The 22,231-nt window shown below is 38.6% G+C and overlaps 1 non-coding gene across 1 annotated transcript; it reads left to right on the top strand.

The window, feature by feature from the left end:
- The first annotated feature begins 18,182 nt into the window (after positions 1-18,182).
- LOC123568190 (small nucleolar RNA U13) lies at positions 18,183-18,286 on the top strand. The gene has a single exon (XR_006691407.1). It is a non-coding gene; the product is annotated as a small nucleolar RNA U13 (small nucleolar RNA).
- Positions 18,287-22,231: the final 3,945 nt, after the last annotated feature.

Here is a 22,231-nt window from a genome sequence, read left to right as displayed (position 1 = left end):
TGATACCCTGTCTCTACAAAAATACAAAAAATTAACCAGGCGTGGTGACACACACCTGTAGTCCCAGCTACTCGGAGGCTGAAACGGGGGAATCGCTTGAATCTGGGAGGCAGAGGTTGCAGTGAGCCCAGATCGCGCCACTGCACTCCAACCTGGCAACAGAGCAAGATTCCATCTCTCTCTCTCTCTCTCTCTCTATATATATATATACACATACACACATATATACATATATACATAAAGGTATCAGTTATAACTATATGATGACAAAAGGAAGGCTGCAATTGTCATGTGCATTCCTCCTCATTTTGTTATGAATGTGTGTGTGAAATATCTTTTTTATTTTATTTTTATTTTTATTTTTTGAGACAGAGTCTCACTCTTGCTGCCCAGGCTGGAGTGCAGTGGCATGATCTTGGCTCACTGCAACCTCTGCCTCCTGGGTTCAAGTGATTCTCCCGCCTCAGTCTCCCGAGTAGCTGGGATTACAGGCGCCCGCCACCACGCCAGGCTAATTTTTATATTTTTAGTAGGGACGAGGTTTCACCATGATGGCTAGACTGGTCTCGAACTCCTGACCTCAGGTAATCTGCCCACCTCGGCCTCCCAAAGCGCTGGGATTACAGGCATGAGCCACCGTGCCCAGTCGAAATATCATTTTCTTTCCTCTCTTATCTCTTTATGGTGTAACATGGATATATTGATTCATCATAGTATTTATGTATTATTAATTTTACATAACAGTATTTAATTTATAGGATATCAAAGAGAGGAGTAAACATCACTCATGGGCTTGACCTCCTTGTCTGGGGGAGTGGTTAGGGCATTTCCAGCAGACACAGGACAGTTGTATCATGTTCGTCGGAATTATGACCTCGTTATTTTCTTTTATTTTAAGATTAAATATGGTTTGAGGATACACATATGGGTGCCCACTTGACAAATTAATGAAGATTAATTTTATACCTCAACTAGACCATGGAGTGCGTAGTTATTTGGTGAAACATTATTTCTGGGTGTGCCTGTGAGGGTGTCTGCAGATGACATTAACATTTGCATTGGCGGAGTGAGTAAAGCAGATTGCCTTCCCCAGTGTGAGCAGGCCTCATTCAATCCGCTGATGGCTTAACTAAAATAAAAGACTGAGTGAGAAAGAATTCTCTCTCTGCCTGACTGTCTTCAAGTTGGAACGTAAGTCTTCTTTCACTTTTGGACTCAGATTGAGACGGGAACTATTATCCTTCCTCAGCCATTGGACCTGGACTCGAACTGTATCTCCAGCTTTCCTACTGCAGATCATGGATTTCTCAATCGCTATAGTTGCCCATAACGAGAGAGACAGAGAGATCAGTTTTGTGTCCCTGGAGAACCTAGACTAAAACAGCTGGGGTAGCTCAAATAGAAGTAGCAGAATAGCCTGTAAACTCTCAGCCATGACTCACCTCTTGTGCCTGCATCTGAGCCATGGCCAGCTTCACAGGGACTTCGACTTGCAAGTAATGTGTGGCTTGTACACTAAGGGCTGTTATCTGTTGTTGTTGCATAATAGATTTCTTGGTTGGCTGTATAAGTAGCAAATTATTGTTGAATTATAAAAGCCCCTTATTTATTCTGGACTGACATTCAAAGATATGATTTTTAAATATTTTCTCCTATTCTGTTGGTTATCTTTTCAACTCCTTAATGGTGTTCATTGAAGTACACAAGTTTTGAATTTTGATGAAGACTCATTTTTCTTATTTTCTTTTGTTGCCTCTGCATTAGTGTTTCATCTAAAAAAGAAGTGCCAAACTCAAGGTCACAAATACTTAATCTTATATGTTATTATATGTTATTCTAAGTGTTGCATAGTTTTAGTTCTTACATTTAAGTCTGCTAAGTGTTGCATAGTTTTAGTTCTTACATTTAAGTCTGTGCTTCACTTTGTGTTTATTTTTATATACAGTGTGAGGCTGGAGTTCAACTTCATTTTTGCATATGAATATCCGGTTATTCTAGCACGATTTGTTTAAAAGACTATTCTCTTCCCCATTGAAATGTGTTTGCATCCTTGTCAAAAATCAATTGGCCATAAGCATGAATATTTATTTCTGAACTCTCAATTCTATTCCATAGATCTTTCTTTCTATCCTTATATCAATACCACGGGGTATGATAATTACAGAGTTGTGGTCCATTTAGAAATCAGAAAGTATAAGTCTTCCATCTTCCAACTGTACCTTTGTTAAGATTGTTACTGCTCTTCTGGATTCTTTGCGTTTCCATATAAATTTTAAGATCAGTTGGTCAATTTCTGCAAAAAAGAAAGACTTTGAGATAATACTGAATCTTTTGATCAACTTGGGGATTATTTCCATGTTAACAGTGTCAAACTTTACATCCAGGACAGGTGCAGTGGCTCATTCCTGCAGTCCTATAACTTCGGGAGACCAGGCAGGAGAGCTGTTCCAGCCCAGGAGTATGAGACCAGCCTCAGCCACATGGTGAGACTTCGTCTCAAAAGAGAGAAAATAAACCAAAGAAAAGAAAGAGAGAGAGAGAGAGAAACTTTACAATCATAAACATAGGCTATCTTTCTGTTTATTTTGACTTTTAATTTTTTCAGTGATGCTTTGTAATTTTGAGTGTACAACCCTTGAAATTTGTGTTCAATTTATTCCTAAATGTTCACTCTTTTTAATGCTATTTTAAATAGCTTTTCTTAAATTCATGTTGATATTGTTTACTTCTAATGTTTAGAGTATAACTGATTTCTGCATATTGATCTTACATCCTGGACTTGTTTATTAGTATTGCTTTTGTGAGTTTCTAATAATTTTCTACATACAAGATTATGTAATTTGTGAATAGGGATAGTTTTACTCTTTTCTTTCCAATCTAAATGTCACTTATTTATTTTCTCTTCCAATTACCCTGGCTAGACCCTCCAATAAAATAATGAATAGAAGTGGTGAGAGCAGACATCCTTATCCTGTTTCTGATCTTAAGGGGAAAGTGTTGTTTTCTCACCACTGATATGATGTTAGTTGTAGGTTTTATGCAGATTCCTTCACCAGGCTAAGGAAATTCCCTTCCATTCCTAATTTGTTGAGGCTTTTCTTGTTATCATGAAAGGGTAAATGAATTTGTCAAATTCTTTTACTGTATCTATTAAAATAATCTTGTGTTTTTGTTCTTTAGTCTATGAATACAATGTATTACATTGATTGATGTTGTTATGTTAAACTAGTCTTGAATTTCTGAAATAAATACCACTTGCTCATGTTGTATAATCCTTTTTGCGTATTTTATATATGCTATTTGCTAGTATTTTGTTGAAAATTTTACATTTATATTCAAAAGAAACATTGGTCTGTAGTTTCTTTTCTTTTGATGTCTTTATTCAGTTTTGGTATCAGGGTAATACCGGCTCATATAATAGGCTGCCGGCTCATATAATAGGCTGGAAATGATTTTCTCCTTTTGCATTTTTGGGAAAAGTTTGTAAAAACTTGAGAAAAGTGTGTGAAGAATTATATTTTATGCTTTAAAATTCAGTAGAATCAACTAATGAACTACCTGCACCTGAGTTGGGTTTTTTTTTGTTTTGTTTTTTGGAGGTGGTTTTTTGCTTATTAATTCAATCTCTTTGCTTTTTATACATATTCAGATTTTTTCTTGAGTCAGAGATGGAAGTTGGTGTCATCTGGGAATGTGTCCATTTCATCCAAGTAACTTAAATTGTTCCCACACAACTGCTTATTATATATTTTTGAAATGTTGTTTTACCTGCATCCTCTAAATTTGTGTGTGTGTTTTTTTGTTTTCATTTATCTCAAAGTATTTTCTAATTTCTCTTATGAGATCTGCTTTGATCCATTAGTTATTTATGAGTGGTATGCTTAATTTCCACATTTTCTCTCATTTTTGTGAATTTTCCAAGTTGCTTTCAGTAATTGACATAAAATTTAATTCTATTGTCTTCAAAGAACATTTTTTGTACAATCTTAATTCTTTCAATATTTACTGAGATTGTTTCATGGTGTTACTTACTGTCTATCCTGGAAAATGTTCTATGTGCATTTAAGAAGAATGTGAATTTTGTCGTTTTCAGGTGGAATGTCCTACAGAGATGTGTTAGGTCTAGTTTGTTTATCCTGTTGTTCAAGTTCTCTACTTGTGTGTTTATTTTATGTCTAGTTGTTGCATTCATTATTAAATGTGGGTTATTGAAGACTCCAAATTTATTGCTGTTTTTCCCTTTAAGTCTTTCAGTTTTTGTTTCATGTAATTCAGAGATCAGTTGTTAGAGTCATATATGATAATAATTTACATGTCTTTTTGATATCCAGTCCTTTTATTCTTTTAAAGTATTCTTTTTTCCTAGTAACAATTATTTATTATGAATTTATTATGTCTGAAACTAATTTTTCTGCTTCAACTCCCTTTTAGTTACTGTTTGAATAATGTCTTAGTCTGTTTGTGCTGCTATGACAAATTATCTGAGACTGGATAATTTACAAACCACAGAAATGTGCTTCCTCACAGTTCTGGAGGCTGGGAAGTCCAAGATTAAGTGGCTAGTATTTGAGGTCTGGTGAGGGCCTTCTTGCTGTGTCCTCATGTGGCAGAAGGTGGAAGAACAAGAGAGCCAAATGCTGTGTGCAGCCTCTTTTATAAGGATTTTAATCTCATCCGCCAGGGAGGATCCCTCATGGCCTAATCATCTCTTAAAGGACCCACTTTCACAGCCCCATCACCTCTTAAGGGCTTACCTCTTAACATCATCACATTAGCCATTGAGTTTCAAATGGGACACATTCAAACTGTAGCATAATTTTCTATCTGTTTACATTCAACCTATTTGTGTTTTTGAATCTAAAGTCTTTCTCTTATAGTCAGCAGATAATTGGATCTTTTTAAATCTATGATGACAATCTCAGCCTTTGACTGTGGATTTTAGAGCAGTAAAGTAAGTACCCAGAAGGTAGGACATACATCTGCATGTTGTCATTTATTTTCTACCTGGCATTTTTGCTGTTGCTCTTTGATTTCTCTGTTTTTTTTTTCTTTTTTATGACTAATATTTATAATTGCTAGTCCACTATTTACATTCCATTGTTACTTTTACTATGTTGGTTTGTGTTATTTTGTTGTTGTTATTTACCTGGAGGCTAAACTAACATCTTACCCTAAAACAACCTAGTTTAGATTTAAAATAATTTCATTTCAACTGTATTTAAATATGGGTCCATTTCCTCCCTCCTCCTTTGTGTTTTAATTGTCATACAAATTATATTTTTATACATTATTATTCCATCCACATATTATTATAATTACTGTTTTATACAGCTGTGTTTACTTCCAAAAATTATTTGGGAGTAAAAAATTTTTACAAAGAAAAATATATTAATACTGTATTTTATATTTATCTATGTAGCTATCTTTCTTGGTGCTTTTTACTCCTTAATATAAATTCAAGTTACTGTCTAAGGTTCTTTCACTTCAGCCTGAAAGATTATCTTTACCATTTCTTGTAGGGCAGTTCGGCTAGTTATGAATTCTCAGTTTTACTTTTTCTGTAGTAACTCCTTCTGCTTTAGAATAGATTTTGCTGGACGTAAGACTCTTGTTTGACAGTTTTTTTCTTTGAGCACTGTGAACATGTCCTCCCGCCGTCATCTGGCCTCTCTGGTTCCTACTGAGAAATCAGCTGTTAATCTTTTGAAGGCCCCTTGTATACAACTAAATCGCCTCTTTTTGTTTCTGCTTTTAAGATTTTCCTTCAGTATTTGCCTTCTGACAAAAAATTTGTTTGCTAAATCTACTGTAACAAAATATCACTGGGTGGCTTAAATAATGGAAATTTGGTTTCTCACAGTTGTAGCAACCACAAGTTCAAGATTAATGTGCTGACAGGTTGGATTTCTCATGAGACCTCTTTCCTTAGTTTGAAGACACCGCCAGTTCACCATATTTTCACATGGCCTTTTCTCTGTGCACATACATCTCTGATGTCCCTCCTGAATCTTATATAGTACTTCTTATAAGAGCACTAGTCAGGTTGGTTTAGGACATACCCAAACGGCCTCATTTTAACCTAATTACCCCCTTTGAGGGCGCTATCTTTAAATACAGTCACATTCTGCGGTCGGGGGTTAGGACTTCAACATATAATTTTGGAGGGGAAACAATGTAATCTATAAGACAATTTTACTATAATATTTTTTGTTGTGGATCTCATTGAGTTTATACTATTAACACTTAAAGTAGTTTAGTTTCTTGGATGTGTAGCTTAATGCTTCTCATTAAATTTAGGAGGTTTCCACTCATGATTTCCTTAAATATTCTTTCTGTTAATACTTGATGCTATCTGATTTTTTTCATTTTAGCCACTCTGATGTGTGTGTAATGATACTGAATCATTGTTTTAATTTGTAATTCCCTGAAGAGTAGTACAGCTTATCATCTTGTTCTACTCATTATCTATTTAGTTGTTTTCTTTTATAATGGGCTTTGTAGAATTTTGACTATTTTTATGAGTTTTCCTTTCATCTGATTTGTAGACGTTTTTTATATATTCTACATGTGAGCTATTTCTGAACCCAAGTAGACCTAAATGTGGCTGTAAAGAGAAAAATTTTTATTTTATACATAATGTCCTAGGTCCTCTGTTTTCTTGATTAACATCTAACGATTCCCTTGTAGGAAGAATAATAAAATGAGCTATAATCCTTCCACATTCCTTTCACTTGTCCCATTATTACAAAGTGATATCCTTGCTCCTCATTAATACTTTGTAGGTAATTGGAAAGCTTTTTATATATTCCATACATCTTCCCTCCACACATTCTGTTATTTTTTGTATTTCCTAAGGTGTTATGGATTTGGATATGTATTTATGTATACGTATTATATATATACACATATACATATATATATATATATATATATATAAATTCTGACATTTTTATCACCATCATTGAGCTTTAGTTCTAAAATTAAATATAAATTAAATATATCCAATACTCAACACAAGACTTTATGCCAAACATTTCCTGACATTTTGATTGTCTGTATCTCACTCTCTTGATTCCACAGAAAAAACTAAAGAGAAAAGGAATTGTATGCAAACTTATACCTGTTTCTACATAGCTTTCATAGTTGTAGGTAGGTTACCTTCACTAAATAGCATTCTTGGGTTATGTTTGTATTTCTTCAGTATCTTAGATATGGTGCCCTATTGTCTTCTCATAGGTAATCTTGATTTCAAGAAGTCTGAAACATCTGGGTTTTTTTCCTTGTGATTTGGACTTTTTTTCCTTGATGTAAACTAGCATTTTTCTTTATATTTAAGGTCTTACAGTTTGCAGAAATATGTTTCAGTGTTGTTTTTTCTGGCTTGATTTTCATAGCTGCACACTGTGGCATTTCAATATATACCTGAAGACTTATCCTATATAAAGATTTTTCTTGAATTATAGTTTGTGGTTTTGTTTTCTACTTTTGCTTCTTTTTTCCTTTGAGAATATAATACTTTTCCCTTTTTGTCTTCTACATTTATTATTTCTCCATTTTTAAATTTCTTTATTTTTTATTGTCCACCTTTTATTTGTTTTCCTTTACTGTACTTTCTGTGTTACCTATTTATTATTCCCATATAATTTATTCATTTCTGAAATGATTTTTTCACATTTTAAGCACTATCTTCTCTTTTTCATATTCTCCATTTGTTTCATGATTTAAATTCTGAGCTTTTCTACTTTTTACCTTTGACATTTTTCATAGACTTTATATTTTCTTAATTTTGTATTTTTTATATATATGGTATATACATATTCTAAGCCATAATTTTATTGTATGCCTTTATTATCCGTCAGGATATAATTCGGTTAATTTTTATATTTTTTCATCATTTGTCTCCTCATATCACCTAATATCATTGTATGGAGTTCATTCACCTCGGGGGGGCTTTTGGAAAATGAGGTGGCGTGCTGTACCATTAGATGGAAGGTGCAGCATAGATCAAAGGGGTGGTTTTCTTAGCTTGACACTGAAGAATTCTCTCTGCTGCTATTATCAAAGTTGCCTCTCTGTGGGGTCACCTCCGTAGCTCTGAGATCTGAGTCCCATGGACTTCTTAACCCTGAATCAGAACCTTCTTTTTTACTTACTCTATAATTTATAGCTGGCTACATTTGCATTTTATATCTATTTTTCTTACCAAGGAGTTTTGAATTCTTAGAAAGCAATGTTGAAGTTTCTGGGAGTTAGGATGGCCTTTAAAAAAAAGCTCACTTATAAATTAAAGTTTATGCTGGTTGCTCTTAGATCAGTATCTACTCAGAGTGGGCTCCTGTCCTTCCTATGGGGACATTTGATAGTGATTTCTGGGTCTTTTTGCAGCAGCAAAAGACATCATTATCTTATCTCCACACAGTTGTATATTCTCCATGAAACCTGCCTGAGTTCTGCCATTATAGATGGTTTGGCACCACTCATCCATATTCTGTCTCTACAAACTTACCTACTATGGAAATTTCATGTAAATGAAATTATACATTATGTGGCCACTGTGGCTGGCTCTTTAAAGTTACTATAACATTTTCAAAGTTAATCTGTGTTGTCACATGCATCAGTACTCCATTGTTCTATGTCTGAATAATATTCCATTGTATGGATATATCACATTTTGTTTGTCATTCATCAGTTGATGGACATTTGAGCTATTTCCATTTTGGCTGTAATAAATAATGCTACCATGTACATGTTTTCATTTGGACATATTTTTTAAGTTATCTTGAGTATAAGCCTAAAAAAGTTATAGAGTAACTATATAATAGCTATATTATAACTAAGTGTAGCTATCCTAGCAGTAATGAAGTGCAATCTCATTATGGTTTTTATTTTCATTTCTCTAATGACTAATGAAGTTGATAATCTTTTCATGTGTTCATTGGCCATTTGTATAATTAATTATTAATTTATAAAAATCTAATTTAGATTGGTTCCAACTTAATTTCAGTAGTATACAAAACTTTGCTTCTACATAGCTCCTTTTCTGTATGCTGTTAGTGTCACAAATTACATTTTATATATGTGGGCCCATCAACAGAAACCAATTATTACTACTTTATGTCATTATCTTTCAAATCATCTGATCTAAAACGGTATTAATACTTACTTTTTATATTTATCTGTGTAGTTATCTTTAATGGGCACCTTTATTTCTTAATGTGAATTTAAGATACTCTCTTGTATCTTTTATCTGAGCCTGAAAGACTCCCTGTAGTATTTCTCATAAAGAAGGCCTGCTATTACACTTTCAATTCCAGAATCTACATTGCATGACGTCTATCTCTTTATTGATATTCTCTATTTGGTAAGGCATAACTCTCATACTTTCCTATAGTTCTTTAGACATGGTTTTACTTAGTTCTTTGAACATATTTTAAATAGCTGATTTAAAGTCTTTGTCTAAGAAAAACAGTATCAGATTCCTTAGAGACCATTTCGATTCCTTGCTTTTTTCCTTAGCTCTGGGTTACACCTTCTTTTTCTTTGCCTGTCTCATATATTTTGTTGCTATTGAACCCTGGAAAGTTTCATGCAGCAATTCGAGAAGTAAGATCTCCCCCCCTCCACGGGGTTTGTTGTGATGTTGCTTATTGTAGTTGTAGTGGTTTGTTCGATTGGTGATTTTTCTGAACTAATTCTTTAAAGTCTGTACTTTTTATAAAGTGTGGTCACTGAAACCTTTACTCGATTAGCTTAGTGGTCAGCTAATGATTAGACAGACGTCTCCTTAAATGCATGAAATCAATAAATCTCCAAATTTTTGCCTAGGGGTTCAGTGTGTATACTTAACACTCAGCAAAGCAATTTACAACTCCACCTTAGCCTTCACTTCCTGCCCATGCAGAGTCTCCGAGTCAGCTAGAATCATGAGTCTAGGGCATTCTCAGGTCTTGCCTGAGCCTGAACACAGCCCTAGCCATTTCTGAGACTTAATAGAGTCTCAAGAGTACATCATGTCAGAGCTTTTCTATGCCCCTGTGAAGGGTCCATCTTCCAGCTTTTTCATTTTAGGAACTGTAGTTAGCTTATTGGTTTCATCGACTCTCATTCGTCACCTCTGGCAACCACCAACTTAAAACACTTACCTGTAACTTGCGTTAACAAAAGTGTGCACCAAGGAGATGGCTGTTTATACTGGGTGAGCTCTGAGTTACCTCTGTAAGTCAGGTCTTTGTGGAAACCATTAGACAGGTGCCATAATGAGAATTATAATGAGACTTATTTAGGGATGTGATTTTGAAGAAGTTACAACACAATACTGCTCCTTCAGGTGTTGTGAAGCTTTCATAGCAATGTGGGCTGTTATTTTTCAATGGTATCTCTCAGATGGACAGCAAGAGATGCAACTAGGGAAAGTCAAATGCCACAAGGCTTGCTTGCTGTTCTTATCAAGATTTAGCTATTTTTCTTAATTTATAAACAGTCCCCAGGAAGCCACAGGCAATTTTCTGAAGTTCTGCATAAGTTAATTTGGACGATTTTTGCCATTTTAGAAATTCCTTTTATGTATTGTGAAGTTTTGGAGGTCTTAGTCCACTATTTTTACTAACATCATTATGTTTGTTTGAAAAGTCAATTTGGAAATAGTTTTAAAATCTGCTGTTATCTTTAGCTTACCTCAACTGGAAGGTAAGCCTGTCTTTGGTTTTTGAGGGTATTTTTCCTCAGTCTTCAAAGAGAACTTTTTAAACACTTGCGTTCTAGGAAAACTTTTATTTAAACACTTTGAAGATATCATTCCACTGTCTTTTTAATTCTTTTATATTTGAGAAGTCAACTGACAGTCTAACTGTTGCTTTTTTGAAGACAACATGCACCCCTCTAACAACTTTTAAGCTTTTCCTTTTTAGTAGCTTCATGTTCTTTTCTTTTGTTCTGCTTAGAGTGTATGCACTTTGAATTTTTGGTTTGTTACCTTTTGTTTGTTTTGAAAATATTATTAGCTATAGTCTTCAAATTTTTTGTCTTCTCCATTCTTATTTGCCTCTCCTAATGGACTTTAATCACTTTATACCTTCACATTGTATGACCTGTGTTTTCAGCCTCTCTTTGTATTTTCCATGTATTTTTGATATCCTCTAAATTTTAGTTAAGAAGTTCCTACTTCTGCTTAAAATGTATAAAACTGTGGCCAGGCACTGTGACTCATGCCTATAATCCCAGCACTTTGGGAGGCCAAGGTGGGCAGATTACAAGGTCAAGAGATCAAGACCAGCCTGGCCAACATGGTAAAACCCCGTCTCTACTAAAAATACAAAAATTAGCCAGGTGTGGTGGTGTGTGCCTGTAGTCTCAGCTACTTGAGAGACTGAGGCAGGAGAATCGCTTAAACCTGGGAGGCGGAGTTTGCAGTGAGCCAATTTCGTGCCACTGCACTCCAGCCTGGCGACAGAGCAAGACTCTGTCTCAAAAAAAAAAAAAAAAAGTATAAAAATGCAATAAAATACCACCTACACTTAAAAACATGATAAAGCTGGATAATCTACACAATCATAACTTTTCTTAAACTGATATGAGAGCTGAAGATGAAGACAACCAAGTGAACTAAATTCCACAGAATAAAAAGTCCCTCCAAGAATAGACAGAATTCTTTCATTTTTGGCAAAGTAGGTAAAGTAGGCAACCACAAAAATGGGTAAGAAAAAGTCATCCCCCAAACTGTACACATCTTTTGAAGATCAACCATGCATATACAGAGCATTTGAAATGATCAAGATCACAGTCAGCAAGCAAGCTTTCAATCACTGGCAAGCTTCTTTCATCGAACCTCTACCAGATGCACAGAAAGCACAGAGATCTGGGAAGCAGACATAGTGAGCCCCGCTTAGTGGACTGTCAGGAAAGCACTGACTGCTGCTCTGAGATGGGCAGGGACCACTGACTGCTCCCCTTACCTTTTCTCTTGCAAAATAAAAACCTTAAATTAAGTGGGAAGGAACAGAAAATTCCCGTCCCTTGGACCTAACCAAGGATCCATTCTTTCTGATGTAAGAGTACACATGAAAGACTTCTATCTTCCGGGAAGAACAAGGAAAAGTCAGGCAAACTTCTGCAAACCAAGGGCATTTTAAAATCAGATTAAGGAAAAAGAGACATGTAGAAATGAAGAAAGATGAGAATTACATTATCATTACAGTCAGTAGCCGTTGCCAGATCTCACGGAATAGGCAGCTGAAATTTCATAGCTAGCAGATTGGTGTGACCACCAAATGTATAATACATGTTATTATACATTTCTTTGTTATTATACATGACTGTCTAGGACTCAAGGAATTTGATATGTATCTGTCAAAAGTTTCCAGGTAACTTGCAAGGGATGCTATTTAATTCTGAAGGACATATAATTCAATTATGCCTCACCACTATAAAGAGCCTAAGAGACCAGTCCCAGAAAAGAGATAATTGGAACTGATTTTTCTCTTGCTCCTAGCAGACCATTAGGAATAATTTCATCATGCTGTATACCCCTCTTTAGGTTGTCATAACAAGAAGCCCGAGGCACTCCTCATGCAGACTCTCACTGAGTTTTCTCTTTTACTTAATCCTACTCAATCTCTCAACAAGCCTTCATCACCCTAGTCCTTCCACTCTGCTCCATGGATTGCAAACCCTCATCGGCAAAATAATCTATGTGGTAAATCTCTTATTTGAAAATTCCCTTCACTCACTTGTTCTAAACAAAACTTAGCTTTTCTCTGAACACATGTATTTCTCTATTGCCCTAAGAAGTGCTGGGGTTGTTCTCTACTACAGCTCATACAACGTCCACACAGCATAAAGGTGCAGTTGGTAACCTTGTTCCACAATCGTTTTCTTCAGAGCACTGTGTCTCCATCCTTTCTGAGACTTCCTAGGCCCTTGGAAGTAAGTTCTATCCATGCTGTCTCCTGTCTCATTTCCTATACTTGCTACCTCCCTCCTTTCACTATTCCTCAGTGAGGCCACTAGTGGAGAATTTTACTGCCTACCTTTTGCTTTTTCTCCATAAGTCAGTTTAAGCTAATCCTCTGGTCTTACACTATATCAGAATTCTGACTGCTTCTCCATGACCACCCTGGTCTACACCACCCTCACCTTTCTCAACTTGACAAATAAAATAGCCTTCTCCTTAGTATCTGTGAACCCACTCTTGCTCAAGGACAGCCTGTTCTGTCAAATAAGCCAAAACAAGTCTTTTAAAATTGAAGCCTATCATATTAATGGTCTTCATTTCACTTAGGATGAGGCATCGAAGCCTCACTGAGATTTACAACCCACGTTTACCCCTTTCCCACTTACCTCTCGTCAGTTACCAGCCACGCTGGTCTTGCTGTTCTTCAAGTTTGCCAAGCACATTTCTGTCTCAGCGTCTTTGCGCTTACTGTTTCCTCTCTCTGAGTGCTTTCCCTTCAGTAGACGTAGGGCTTGCTTCCTCTCCATCCACTCTCTACTCACATGTCACCAGAGCAGAGGCCTCCCCGACCACCTCTCTGAAATAGCATGCCTTCCTTCTCACTTGCTCTAGCCTTACTCTGCTCCATAGCACCTGCAATTCATTATCTTCCGTTTGTTATGTGTATGTACTTTTATTAATAGTTGAGTGCTTATTTCTAATAAAGTGTTTATTTTAGAATAATTTTAAGTTTCCAGAAAAAATGGTAAATGTAGTACAGAGAGTTCTTTCTCTGTTTCTCTTTCTCTCTCTATATATATGTATATATGTACATATATACGTATCTAGATATATATCTAGGTGTGTATATATATGTGTATATATGTATATATGTGTGTGTATATATGTGCATATATGTATATATGTGTGTATATGTGTGCATATATGTATATATGTATGTGTGTGTGTATATATATATATTTCCATGTTTAGTGTCCCATTTTATTAACATCCTACCTTAGAGACATTTCTTAAAGCTAATGGCGCAATATTGGTACATTATTATTAACTACAGCCCACCCTTTACTCAGATCCTCTTGTAACCTGATGCCCCCTGTCTGTGCTAAGATCTCATCCGGAGCACAACATTCCCTTTAGACATCAAGTCTCCATAGGCACTCCTGGTAAGCGAGAGTTGCTGACCTTTCTTGTCTTTTTGTGGCCTTGACAAGTAGGAGGGGTACTGGTTAAGTGTTTGTTAGAATGTTCCTTAATTTGATTTTGTCAAGTGTGTTTCTCATGACTATATTTTGGTTATGGGTTTTGGGGAGAAAGACCACAGAGGTAAAGCGACATCTTCATCAGGTCCTATCAAGGGAACGTACTATCAACATGGCTTACCACTGTTGATATAAACTTTGGTGGTTAACATGTCCTTTCTTCTTACTTAACATGTATTTGTTGTTCATGAAAAGTCGTTTTAATTTTATCAGCAATTCAATAAACAATCAACAGCACTTTAGTTAAAGGAATTGAAGATGTTTGGTTTTAAATGACATTAAAAATATTAGCACACTTTATCCTAAGTAAACATCGGAAGTGGCTACTTTACATGGACTCATTCCTAATATAGGAACTCCTGAGTCTTTTGTTCCCCAAATTCCATTGACTTACCAGATTCTGTTGTGTTACTACGGCAGTTTAGTTCTAAGTTATCAACTCACTGGTATGCATGATGTCTTTTGTCATGATTATCTGTCATTTCAACGACCCTGAATCTTAGGAGCACCCTTGTGAACATTCCAATATTTGCCTCCAGGGCCAGCTATGCTTTTCCACTACAAATTCAAAAAATTATTTTTTCAGCCTCCCAGGAAGAAGACATGGGGTTTAGGGTCTGCCTATTTTCTGAACCCATGTGAGACTTTTGCATGGACAGGAGTTTACCTGGGTATAGAGGGAAGCACTGGACCTTCATGGTTCTTGAGCCAACGCCTACAGGGAGGTCATTACACTGGACCAGAGTTTCTCATCATGGCGAGGGCAGCAGCTCCTGTGGCGACCTGGTTTACTGTGTGGTGTAGGATGTTTGTTGCTCCTAGAGGCTTAGCCTGTGCTCTGTTTCTTCAACCCTCCCAAGAATTCTATGAGCTTATCCCTTAATAATCCCTTTGTGTATTAATCTACTAACCCGAATTGTTTTCTGCAACCAAGACCCCAATCGACACTTAGAGAATTATTTCTTAACATTTGCATGAAGGCTCACAAAAACATTAAAACCAGTCATTTAACATTACTCTAACTCTTGCTGGTTTTGTTATTCAATATTATTTAATTAATGCTCGTGACTTTCACATTTCAGTTTTCCACATAAACGTGTCCTTGTGGAATATCGTTCCTTACAATTTTTTTTTTTTTTTTTTTTTTGAGACAGAGTCTCCCTCTGTCGCCCAGGCTGGAGTGCAGTGGTGCAATCTTGGCTCACTGCAACCTCCACCTCCTGTGTTCAAGTGCTTCTCCTGCCTCAACCTCCCAAGTAGCTAGGATTACAAGTGCCCACCACTGCACCCAGCTAATTTTTTTAAAAAATGTATTTTTAATAGAGATGGGGTTTCACCATATTGGCCAGGCTGGTCTCGAACTCCTGACCTCAAGTGATCCATCTGCCTCGGCCTTCCAAAGTGCTGAGATTACAGGTGTGTGCCACCACTCCTGACCAGCTTTTTGAATTCATGGAAAAATACATTGCTATGAAAATAAAAATATTCGGATTAGAGACTTAAATGTTAGACCTAATACCATAAAAACCCTAGAGGAAAACCTAGGTAGTACCATTCAGGACATAGGCATGGGCAAAGACTTCATGTCTAAAACACCAAAAGCAATGGCAGCAAAAGCCAAAATTGACAAATGGGATCTCATTAAACTAAAGAGCTTCTGCACAGCAAAAGAAACTACGATCAGAGTGAACAGGCAACCTACAGAATGGGAGAAAATTTTTGCAATCTACTCATCTGACAAAGGGCTAATATCCAGAACCTACAAAGAACTCAAACAAATTTACAAGAAAAAAACAAACAACCCCATCAAAAAGTGGGCAAAGGATATGAACAGACATTTCTCAAAAGAAGACATTCATACAGCCAACAGACACATGAAAAAATGCTCATCATCACTGGCCATCAGAGAAATGCAAATCAAAACCACAATGAGATAGCATCTCACACCAGTTAGAATGGCAATCATTAAAAAGTCAGGAAACAACAGGTGCTGGAGAGGATGTGGAGAAATAGGAACACTTTTACACTGTTGGTGGGACTGTAAACTAGTTCAACCATTATGGAAAACAGTATGGCAATTCCTCAAGGATCTAGAACTAGAAGTACCATATGACCCAGCCATCCCGTTACTGGGTATATACCCAAAGGATTATAAATCATGCTGCTATAAAGACACATGCACACGTATGTTTATTGTGGCACTATTCACAATAGCAAAGACTTGGAATCAACCCAAATGTCCATCAGTGACAGATTGGATTAAGAAAATGTGGTACATATACACCATGGAATACTATGCAGCCATAAAAAAGGATGAGTTTGTGTCCTTTGTAGGGACATGGATGCAGCTGGAAACCATCATTCTTAGCAAACTATCACAAGAACAGAAAACCAAACACCGCATGTTCTCACTCATAGGTGGGAACTGAACAATGAGATCACTTGGACTCAGGAAGGGGAACATCACACACCGGGGCCTATCATGGGGAGGGGGGAGGGGGGAGGGATTGCATTGGGAGTTATACCTGATGTAAATGACGAGTTGATGGGTGTTGACGAGTTGATGGGTGCAGCACAGCAACATGGCACAAGTATACATATGTAACAAACCTGCACGTTATGCACATTTACCCTAGAACTTAAAGTATAATAATAATAAAAAAATAAATTAAAAAAATAAATAAAACATTAAATAGATTAAAAAGCTAAAAAAAAAAAGAAAATAAAAATATTCATTTGTATATAATTTAAAATTCTCCTCTATTACCCAGTAGTAGGAATGCCCTATTTTGGCAAACTGTATTCCATACCACATCTTTTACTGCCTTGAGCTGTGCTGTATCAGTTTCCATTTGAGGCAGGCTTTTCTGGAGCATTTTTGACCCCAGCCCAGAGAGGACAGACAAGTGCTAGGAAGTTTTTTTCTGAGACTTTGCATCAGAAATATCTCGTTTCTTTACATATAATGAAGACTAAGGTATTCTAGAGCCTTAATAATTTTCAAACTCTGTAAATATTACTCCATGTTTTCTAATTTTCCATATTTTAGTTGAGAAAGTCATTTTCTCTGTTAGTTTAAAAAAAAACAATTTTGTCTCCTCTTTGGCTGGTTAAAAAACATTTTTCTGTGTAGATGAAACTCAGAAATGTCAGCAGGTGCTGCCCAGTTTTCAGTATTTTCTTGAATTACCTTAATCAACATTTAGTGAGCTCATTCAGTCAGAAAACTCAGGCCGTTAGTTCAGAGAAACAGTTATTTCTAGCCTTCCTCCATCTGTTCAGTTCTGTTCCTATGGAATTTCTAATAGCCATGTATTAGGACTCTTGGGAGTCTCTGTGTCATTCATATTCTTCCTCTGTTTACCACTTTCATCTGAGCTTCAAGAGATTCCTTTGAACTAATTCAATAATTTGTTTTTTTCACTCTCCAGTGTGCCATTTACTTCAGTCATCACGCCTTTTGTCCACTCACCCCTTCTTGAGATGACTGCTTTCTGCAGCAGCGTGCGGCTGTTCCACCACGTCCCACCACCTTTTCCTCTCTCAAAACACGTGATTTTGGGTTGTGGTTATTATTGATGAAGTCGTTTTTTCTCTCTTTTAACTCTTCTTTTCTCCTCCCCATGGTATCTTTGTTCAATGACCGGAATCCATTTGCTTTAAATGTTCACACTGGGGTGGGCCTGGTGGCTCACGCCTCTAACCCCAGCACCTTGGGAGGCCAAGAAGGGTGGATCACCTGAGGTCAGGACTTCAAGCCCAGCCTAGCCAACATGGCAAAACGCTGTCTCCACTAATAATACAAAAATTAGCTGGGCGTGCTGGTGCATGTCTGTAATTCCAACCACTTGGGAGGCTGAGGCAGGAGAATCACTTGGATCCCGGAGGCGGAGATCGCAGTGAGGCGAGATCGCGCCATTGCACTGCAGCCTGGGCGCAAGAGTGAAACTTCATCTCCAAAAAGGTCATGCTGGATGTTTTTGTGGTTTATGAATGTGATGATTGGGTTTTCACACTCAAGTGTGAGATATGCCTCTCTCAGACCTTGTTCCAGTGTCGGTACATTACCGGTCTGACATTTAAAAAGAAGTGTTTACACTGGTGCTGCTCTTCGGGCTTTGTAGCCTTTCCATTCTGTGATCTCGTTCTTTGCAAACATTCACATAGAGTTGCCTGGTTCATTCATCCTGAGAGCTGAGATGAAATCTGTCAGATACTTCATAGGTCAGTGTTCAATTTTTTATGGTTACTCACTGTGAGATATAATTTTGCCTTTTCTGCTAGTTGAGTTATTTCAGCAGGAAATAACTGGAGGAATTGGTAGAAGAAAGTGCTTACACATTCTCACTTAGGATACTATCTTGATCCTGGAGGACCTTAGGTTTATTTCTTTCAATATTACCATAGAGATAACTGTGTAAGATAACCTCTTACATAGAGATAATAGTAAAACAAAACAACAGCAAAACACACCACTGTTTTTTGTTTTGTTTTGTTTTGAGATTGTCCTTGTTGCCCAGGCCGGAGTGCAATGGCGCCATCTCAGCTCACTGCGACCTCTGCCTCGCAGGTTCAAGTGCTTCTCCTGCCTCAGCCTCCTGAATAACTGGGATTACAAGAACACACCACCATGCCCGGCTAATTTTGTATTTTTAATAGAGATGGGGTTTTACCATGTTGGTCAGGCTGGTCTCAAACTTCTGACCTCAGTTGATCCACCCACCTTGGCCTCCCAGTGTTGTTATTTTTAAAAGAAGAATGCAAATGAGGCCTGGCTTGCGGGCATTTTTTGCCGGGGTGGTTTCCGTGCAGAGGTTGCTTTCCCTGGTGCCGTGCTGTGTTAGGTGGCACCTATGGAATTCCAACACGCTCCTCCAGGAAGCTCATCTCTCCGGAGGCTGAAGCTCCTGAGGTGCTGCACAGGGCTTGCTCTAACGCTGCCAAAGTCCCCACTGTTTTTCATATGACCTAAACTCATGCCTGCCTAGTCTGCCAAGTCCTAAACGGTCAAAGCTTCCACACTCGTGAGTCCTTCCCGAGCAAGCCTGCTCACTGCCTCTGTGCCCCGTCTATAAATATTCTCAACAATTCTCCAGGACTTTCCCAGGCCTCCCTCCGATGCCTTTATCCACCCCTTGCCTCCCATCTGGGCTTCTCTTGGTAAGGTCAGTCCTTCCACAGATACACATACCATCGCGACTTTCTGGGAGCCTCTCTGGCCCACGTGATTTCTAGGTCTACCTACTACCTCCATTTGTTACAGCCTCAGATCCATACACCCTGGCCCCACGGCCTACCCCAGGCCTCAGCACACCTCCCAGGTAGCCCTGCCTCGGCCCAGCCCACTGTTGACAGGGGACAGGCTTCAGAGAGCTGTTTCCGATCTGTCCCTGTGAGGTGTCTGAAAGCAGAGAAGCTGCTCTTTAGGCAGATGCGTGGATGCTCTGCCCTCCCCTCACCGTACTGGTTGCCCAGGTCCCGCGGAGAGTCGCACTGCCCTCAAACTCATCGCTGGGTAACTTGCCAGCTCTTCGGTGTCTTATTCTTCTTATGGTGCCATCACGTCTTAGGCACTCATTTTCATCCCTCAGTCAGAATGTAAGCCCATTGAAGGTTTTGTGTCCTTCCTTCCTTCCTTCCTTCCTTCCTTCCTTCCTTCCTTCCTTCCTTCCTTCCTTTTCTTTCTCTTTCTTTCTCTTTCTTTCTTTCTCTCTCTTCCTTCTTCCTTCTTCTTTCTTCTTTCTTTTCTTCCTTCTTCTTTCTTTCTTTCTTTCTTTCTTTCTTTCTTTCTTTCTTTCTTTCTTTCTTTCCTTCTTTCCTTCTTTCCTTCTTTCCTTCTTTCTTTATTTCTTTTTTGACGGAGTCTCACTCTGTCACCAGGCTGGAATGCAACGGCACGATCTCAGCTCACTGCAACCTCCACCTCCCGGGTTCAAGCAATTCTCCTGCCTCAGCCTCCCAAGTAAGGGATTACAGGTGCACACCACCATGCCCGGCTAATTTTTGTATTTTTAGCAGAGACGGGGTTTCACCGTGTTGGCCAGGCTGGTCTTGATCTGTTGACTTCGTGATCCGCCTGCCTCGGCCTCCCAAAGTGCTGGGATTACAAGCATTAGCCACCACGCCCAGCCTTTTTCTTTCTTAAATTTCAAACAGATTTAGGGTTAAGTTTTAGAAAGACTTGCTTGTAAATGTACTCTAACTGCTGTCTTCTGTGATAACTGGGCAAGATACTCAACTGTGTTAAGGCTTATATTTCTGGACTGTCAAACGGTGGTAATACTGATCAAGAAGGATTGGGGGACCACTGGCAAGAATACCACGAAATGCCTTGTATTCACAGAACATTTCATTAATGACTTTTCTTTTTTTTCTTTCCTTTTTTTTTTTTTTTTTTTTTTTTGCCTAGAATGGGACTATACAAATAGGAGAAATACTCTGTACTTATATTGAGCAAACAAATCACATTGTGATTAACAGTAAGAGACCAAGAATAATGCCTCTAGTTCCAACTTGCCCACTGAAACATTTTGCCACATGGGATTATGTCTCAAATTCCATAATCATTTTTATGATTAATTCCAACATTACTCCTTCCCCACAGCTTCCCGTGAAGCCTTCCTGAGTTCAGGCCACCACTGCAAGCCCAGGACTTGCAACACTCCCTGGGGAAGGCCAGCTGATGGTGTGGCTTTTCTCCAAACTGCACCCGAGTTCATCCCTGAGTGATGCTGGCTGCAGGAGATGCTCAGTCTCCTTCCTCTCCCTGCTGGGTTCATGTTCTTGGGAACCAGACAGGAACATTCCTGGTGACCATCTCAGACACCCATGTCTCTGTCCATCAAGGCTCCTCCCCTGCCCCGTCATTCGGTGCCCCTTTCTGACCACGGTTCTGGGCATCAGACATCACAATTGCTTCCTTCTGGAACTCCAGGAGCCCTTCTTGTCTACCTGCTCCACCCAATCAGAGTAGACTCAGGAGCATCCAAGAGCTGCAGGAGCCTGTATGTCTTCAAAGATCTCACCACCTAGCGGGACCCGCACACTGCCAGGCACTGCAATGTGCAGCCTCGGGACTGACAGTCATGCTCGTGTGCACTCAAAGCAGACTCTCTTCTCTGGACATGAGAGGATAAGCAAGTCTTTGAGGAGGAAAATGCACTCACAGGCAGACCTGGCTTGAACCCAAAGCACCACTCCACTGCATGGTCCCATGCTTGCACCACCTGTGTCTGTGAAATGGGATAATACCTCCTCCTTTAGTCATGGTGCAGACGGCGTTTGTGAGGCACTTTGAACTTACGTATCTTATAAAAGTTCACCATCTCAGTACTGAGTCCCAGAAAAATAGTTGAGGTTGATCTAAGTTCATTTATCCATATAGTTACCCTTTCTTAGTCACTTACCCTGCGCTCATGGAAGGGAATGAAGTGATGCGTGAGACACATTCTCTGTCTTTTGTCTAATGGATGCGACAAATGGGATGAAAACACACCTCCCACCAGGGGAGCGCATTGGGTTCTGTCATTAGGTAACTGGTGCCAAAGATGAAATGACTGGCAAGTAAAGTCTCCTCCTTCCTTCAACACTTTTGCCTTCAAGAGTGGAGTGCAGGCAGCTTTCCAGCCCATGCCAAAGGGGAGGGCAGGCATCTCCACAACAACCAGGCCTCATGCTCCTGGCTGAGGAAAGGTTCTGCCTTCCAGGCCTGGACCGGAGTGGGATGGGATTCCGGGATTAAGGCAAGTAGCAATAAATTATAGTGCAAGCCGCAGATGCCCTCCATGCCTGAACCTGACTACAAGCCAGGCTTAGGAACACAGTTAATAAAAATTAAAAAAAAAAAAAAATAGAGCTGCCCTATCCTCTTGCTTAATCCCTCAGAACTGGAGAAGCTGTCTCCCAGGGCTTGATTAATAGGCCCCTGGAGAGTTTGCTGCACCCCAAGCCAGCCCGGCAGCACACGGAGCACAGGATAGAGGCGCCATCTGCCCCACGCGTACCTCCTGATACCTGCAGAGGA

This window comes from Macaca fascicularis, chromosome 12 (assembly GCF_037993035.2).
Source record: "Macaca fascicularis isolate 582-1 chromosome 12, T2T-MFA8v1.1".
NCBI lineage: Eukaryota > Metazoa > Chordata > Mammalia > Primates > Cercopithecidae > Macaca > Macaca fascicularis.
This window is presented reverse-complemented; position numbering and strand designations above follow the sequence as displayed.